Below are 6,140 nucleotides of genomic sequence, written 5' to 3'. Positions count from 1 at the left end.
TATATATATATATATATATATATATATATATATGTATATGTATATATATGGAGAGTGAGAGGGAGGAATTTAACGTGTCTGTATATGTGAGCATATGTGTGCGTGTGCGCATGCGCATTTGCGTGTTTATTCATGCAGTCAAGCATGTGTGTCTGTATAAATACGTGTGCGTCTTTTCCCATCAATATTTTTACGACTTAATACGTTTTCACCATTTCAATATTATGAAAATGTAATTTATTGAAACAAAACCAAACAACATGGGAAGATAATTGCGACAACAAAGTAAATATTTAGACACTTCCAGTTATTATTTTCTCAGTAAACACCATATTTTCTTTCTCCTTTCTCACTAAATGCCATATTTTCTTTCTCCTTCCGTTCATTTCTTTCCTTAGTTTTATTGTTTGCCATCGCTCACACTTTTAATTTTCTTCGTTGCATTCCTAACAATTTCATATCTTTATGCATCTCACCACTTTTCGCATTTTAGCACAATTTATTCCTTATTTATTCTATCTTTATCTCTGTGTCACTTTCTTGTCTATCTATCTATCAGTCTTGCTGTCTGTCTGTTTGTCTATCTATCTATTATCTATCTGCCTATCTGTTATCAATCTTTCTCTCTATCTGTCTATCTGTCTATCTATCTATCACTCTTGCTGTCTGTCAGTTTGTCTATCTATCTATCTATCTATCTATCTATCTATCTATTATCTATCTGCCTATCTGTTATCAAATCTCTCTCTCTCTCTCTCTGTCTGTCTATCTATCTATCTGTCTATCCATCTCTCTCTCTCTTTCTTAGACATCAGTTTTCAGTCGCATATATGCACTCCCTCACAAAAGCATATTCGTAATTAAGTAACCTGTCTACTGAAGTACACACACACACATACACACACATACACAAACACACATACATACACACACACTTGCACGCATACATACATGCTTCCCTACTTGTACGTACAACTTGCCTACACATGCATGCGGCCCGAAATTTTTGGAAGCGGGGACCAGTCGATTAGATCGACACTCGTACGCAAATTGTACTCAATTTATCGACTACAAAACGATGAATGACAAAGTAGACCTCGGCAGAATTTGAACTCAGAACGCAAAGACAGACGAAATACCGCTAAGCAGCTCGCCGCCTTATATACAGATATCGACCAAATCACATGCATACGCACATATATATATATATTTGCATGCAAACACATACAGGTATATATATATAAATATATATATATTTATCTACTCTTCTGTTTCATTTTTTAAATTGTCATCCTTAACTTTTTTCCATATTTTAACTTAATTTGTCTTGCTATTCTACCCTTACGCTAATTCTTCATTTTCTTTAATAATCGACTGTCTATATTTGTTTTATGATTTTTCTGGTATATTTCAGGTAATTTAAATAAGCACAAATGTCCGAGGAGACAAAATATATTTTCAATAAACATTACACAAACATACAGTTTCTTTTATACACCCATGATATTTTATGATGTATATACAGATATATATAGTTGTACCCTATATCAAAACATAAATAATTACTGGCGTATCAATAATCTCTCATCTCACATTTAACGGAGCGTTTAATATGAAATATGCTTCATTCTTCTTTGAATCCCTATCATTACTATATATATATATATATATATATACATTATATATAGAGAGAGATATACATGTGTGTGTTTGTGTGTGTGTGTGTGTCTGTGTGTGCGCGCGTGTATATATATATATATATATATATATATATATATATATATATAGCAAATAAGTAACAAGGATGTCCAGGTATCAGTGCATGACGGCCGTTTCAGGCGGCTCCAATTAATCGATCAATACAAGAATTACATCAATTTGCAATACACCGCCTTCCTCGGAGGCATAAGACCATATAAATTAAGCACCTAATTCAATTGGATCTTATATATATATATATCTTATGATATATATGCAGATATATATAGTTGTACCCTATAGTATATCCAAAAGAGAACCAACATGAAGAAAACAACAACAGTGCGAGGACGTGGTGCATGTAATGCATTAGCACACGTTTAGAGAAGGAAAGAAAATGGTTTAATGTTTCGAGCAGACGCTCTTCTTCGGAAACAGAGGAAAGTCCAATAGAAGGGAAGACGGAGGAAGAAAATCGCCAACGATTCCCATGTGGTTTCATGAACACCAAATGATGCCTTAATGGCTTTCAAAGATCCTTTCATTTAGGCAACCGGTGCATAAAAGTACTGCATAAAAGAACCGTTAAGGCGGATTATAAGGATTACCTTTCGGCACTAATACTCCGTCGCTTTAATGATTACGACAGCTTGAATTAAATAAAACACCTCTAGCCTCATTCTGAGTTGAACTGAACAATGGAGGAAGTCCCTCGCTGCTAAGCGATGTATTTGTTTGTGTGTGTATATGTTATTGTCTTTTCTGTTGTTTATTTAAGATTTCTAATCTCAGAATTCTTCCTGTAAGGTTGAATATGATAAGTGAATTCCAGAGAAAGAATCATCCATCTTTAGAGTGTTAATAGGTTACCTTACAGTAATACAATGTCGCTAGAGGCCCACAAGATCCCAATCCAGAGATGACGCTCTCATATATGTGACTTATTATGTCTATCCTATGAAGTATACCCTCATTTTTATCCAATAGGAAAACTAAATAGGTTTTAAACATATAAATATGTTTTAAATATAAACTACACTTCTACATATTGAACTGATTGTTATCATTTTAGAAAGGGGTTCGATAAATATTTATACTGAAGATTAGCATCAAATCATACACGGCATCATTGACTCTGATGGGATAAAGATTTCTTTAAGTAATATATAATTATTAAAGCAGTATTTCAAACAGACAGCTTTTCAATAACGCTGTTTTTAAAGTCATTATTTCGCTATTATTCATGAGGATGGTGTTGACTCATACTTCACTGTATTTGCTAGTAACATTGTCGGTGTGATGGAACAGCTCGATCCGTTAATGCTTTCTGTGGGTCTTCCCAACTAATTGCAGCAATGTAAATATGATGATTAAAATGGAGAAATGGTAGAATCGTTAGTCTGCCGATGAAGAAAAAATGCTTAGCGGTGTTTCTTCCGACTCAACGTTCTGAGTTCAAAACCTGCAGGGATCTATTTTGGCCTTTCATCTCTTCGGAGCCAATAAAATAAAGGATCTGCCAATTACTAGGATCGATGTACTCGACTTTCTCCTTTCCCACAAAATTGCTGAACTTGAATCCTACAACGGATCGGAGTCCCGTTCAAGGTGAGTGTTGTGATGTCAGTCACCAATACGCCATGGAAACCGGGTAACCGGCCTTATGAATCCTAGGGCTAAAAAAGAGAAAAGAAGAAGTAAGCTGATTGCAAAATGAGAGTAATTAATAAATCAATTATCAGAGAACCAATCAAGGTTAAATTTATTACCTGATTGTTGAATGAATTTTTTTTTTTAACTGTGGAATGCTTAAGCCTCCACCCCGAATATTACAGTAGAGCTACGATCTATCGGAGGTGCCTCAACGTAATCGTTCAGTCTGCTTGAAATAATAATTAAGTTATCTTCAGATCTTCAGACCACACTCTACAATCTCACTATGTTAGCTGATATTTATAGGTTTATTCTATAGAAAAATAGATCTTTCAAGCAAATTGTGTCAGTAAATTTAATTTAATTAACAAACTAGCCAGCAGCTTGGCTAATATCTTTAGATTTATTCTTTGGTGAATTATATCTCCTAATATGCACGTAGTAACGTTCCTTTTGCATTTCGTAACAAATACATATTCCATAAAGAATGAAGTTTTTCCTAAGACAACAGAGTCCCTGACGCACAAGAAGATGGGATGTTCAGAACTGGAAAGATTTTACAGTTCTATATTTGAGAGATTAGGATTTATGTACATTAATTACATTATTTAGATTATATACATTTGACGGATACTTGTCCTCATCTTGTTTGTTGTTAACACAACGTTTCGGCTGATATACCCTCCAGCCTTCATCAGGTGTCTTGGGGGAAATTTCAAATCTGGGTTCTCATTCCTAAAGTATTTTTTCTATTATTATTATTATTATTATTATTATTATTATTATTATTATTATTATTATTATTATTATTATTATTATTATTAATTATTCAGGTCACGGGCACATGGCGTAGGGTTAAGAGCACGGGCTGCTAACCCCAATATTCCGAGTTCGATTCCAGGCAGTGACCTGAATAATAATAATAATATCGAAAAATACCATAGGAATAAGAACCCAGGTTCGAAATTTCCCCAAGACACCTGATGAAGGCTGGAGGGTATATCAGCCGAAACGTTGTGTTAATAACAAACAAGAGGAGGACAAATATCCGTCAAATGTAAATAATGTAAATAACGTGGAAAGATTTTGTCCATAAGTTTGCTCAATCAGTGCTGAATTGGGGTTCAATAACAGACAAGAGAGTCAGCTAATTTTATCAATGGAAGCCATCAGTCACCGATAAACTGATTGCCGTGTATTTACACCAAAAATGTGGATATTTTAGTTCAATATTTGAATGAAGAGATCCGAGTCATTGACGTAAATCAAAACCACTATCGATTATATTGATTTCTTCTGTCTAGACAGAAGACAAACTCCCGCTACCATAAACTGCTAGAAATAGAAATATATTCGTGACCTCAGTTTCAAATAATAAAAGGGACAAAATGCACGTTATCATGTTTTGTGTTGTATTGTCATCGTAGAATAACCGTACTGTACACCAGGCTCTTATACTTCAGTCGGGCGCTCTTCGATCAAAATTTAATATTTCTGTAAAAAGGTCAAAAGGCAGCGGGAATAAAACACGACGAAAGAATGTTTCGTTGCTTATTCAGAATTTTCTCTACTTCCCCCCTTTTTTTTTTCTTGCTCTGGCTGAAACATGGCAACAAAAATCATTTCAAAATATGCTTCCTTGTATATCAACTGATTATTTTCCCCTTCACTTGAATTATTCTCATTTATAAACCATGAAATGAAGACATTATGAATAAATATTTGATATAGAAAGGTGTTAGGTATGTTGGCAAGGTGCGAAGTTTAAATAAAGGTGTCAGATTTAAAACATATCTATGGTTACTGTGAGAAGAAATATGGTAATAAAACTATATTATACAATAAGCTAGATTAATGAATCGTGCAATATAATGGTAGAAAATAAAGCGCTCTAGTATCTAACTGAAATATCGAGCTATCAAAGTAGAAATAGAAACAATTTCAAGAGAAACCTATTAAAAATTTCACTGAAAAACTCCACACGTTATGGAATATGTATTTATTAGCGAAATACAAGAACATAATTACATGCATTGTGGTAGATATACAATGTACGATAGAATAAATGTATAGATATCAGCCGCTATGGTGTGACAGTCGAAAATGGCGGTAAACTATAGTAGTAGTAGTAGTAGTGGTAGTAGTAGCAGCAGCAGCATGGAGGCATGCGCAGTAACAGCTTGTCGCTGTAGCTACCATTTGTTGGTGATTCTGTGATTCTATTCTATTCCCGCAATATGACACCTTTGCACTGCTCAGGTGACAACCCTGCAACCCACTGGTCTGTTTTGGGGTAGTCGTTGGTGAAGGAGGGTTTTCCAGAATCGGACTACAACTCTTATCCTTGTCTCTAATATTAAGATTAATTTGCTAACAAAACTTGTTTGGGGGCTCTCTTTTATTCTTTACTCTTTTACTTGTTTCAGTCATTTGACTTACCACACAGCCACTCATGCGCCTATTTTAATCATATTTTAATCATATTTTCTTCATAATCTCTTTCTTTCAATCATAACGTTGCAGGATTAAATTAATTAGTCATACAAATCGTCTTCATTAATTATTTTTAAGCCCGATACTCACTCTATTGGCCCTTTATTCCGAATCCATCTGGTTGCTGAGACGCAAACCAACACCAGTCATCAAGCTACGGGGTACAAACACAACGTCTACCTATGTTATATCAATATACCCACTTCTCTTTCTCTCTCAATCAATCTATACACACACACACACACACACACACACACACACACACACACACACACACACACACACACACACACACA

Source organism: Octopus bimaculoides, chromosome 4 (genome assembly GCF_001194135.2).
Source record: "Octopus bimaculoides isolate UCB-OBI-ISO-001 chromosome 4, ASM119413v2, whole genome shotgun sequence".
Classification (NCBI taxonomy): Eukaryota; Metazoa; Mollusca; class Cephalopoda; order Octopoda; family Octopodidae; genus Octopus; species Octopus bimaculoides.
This window is presented reverse-complemented; position numbering follows the sequence as displayed.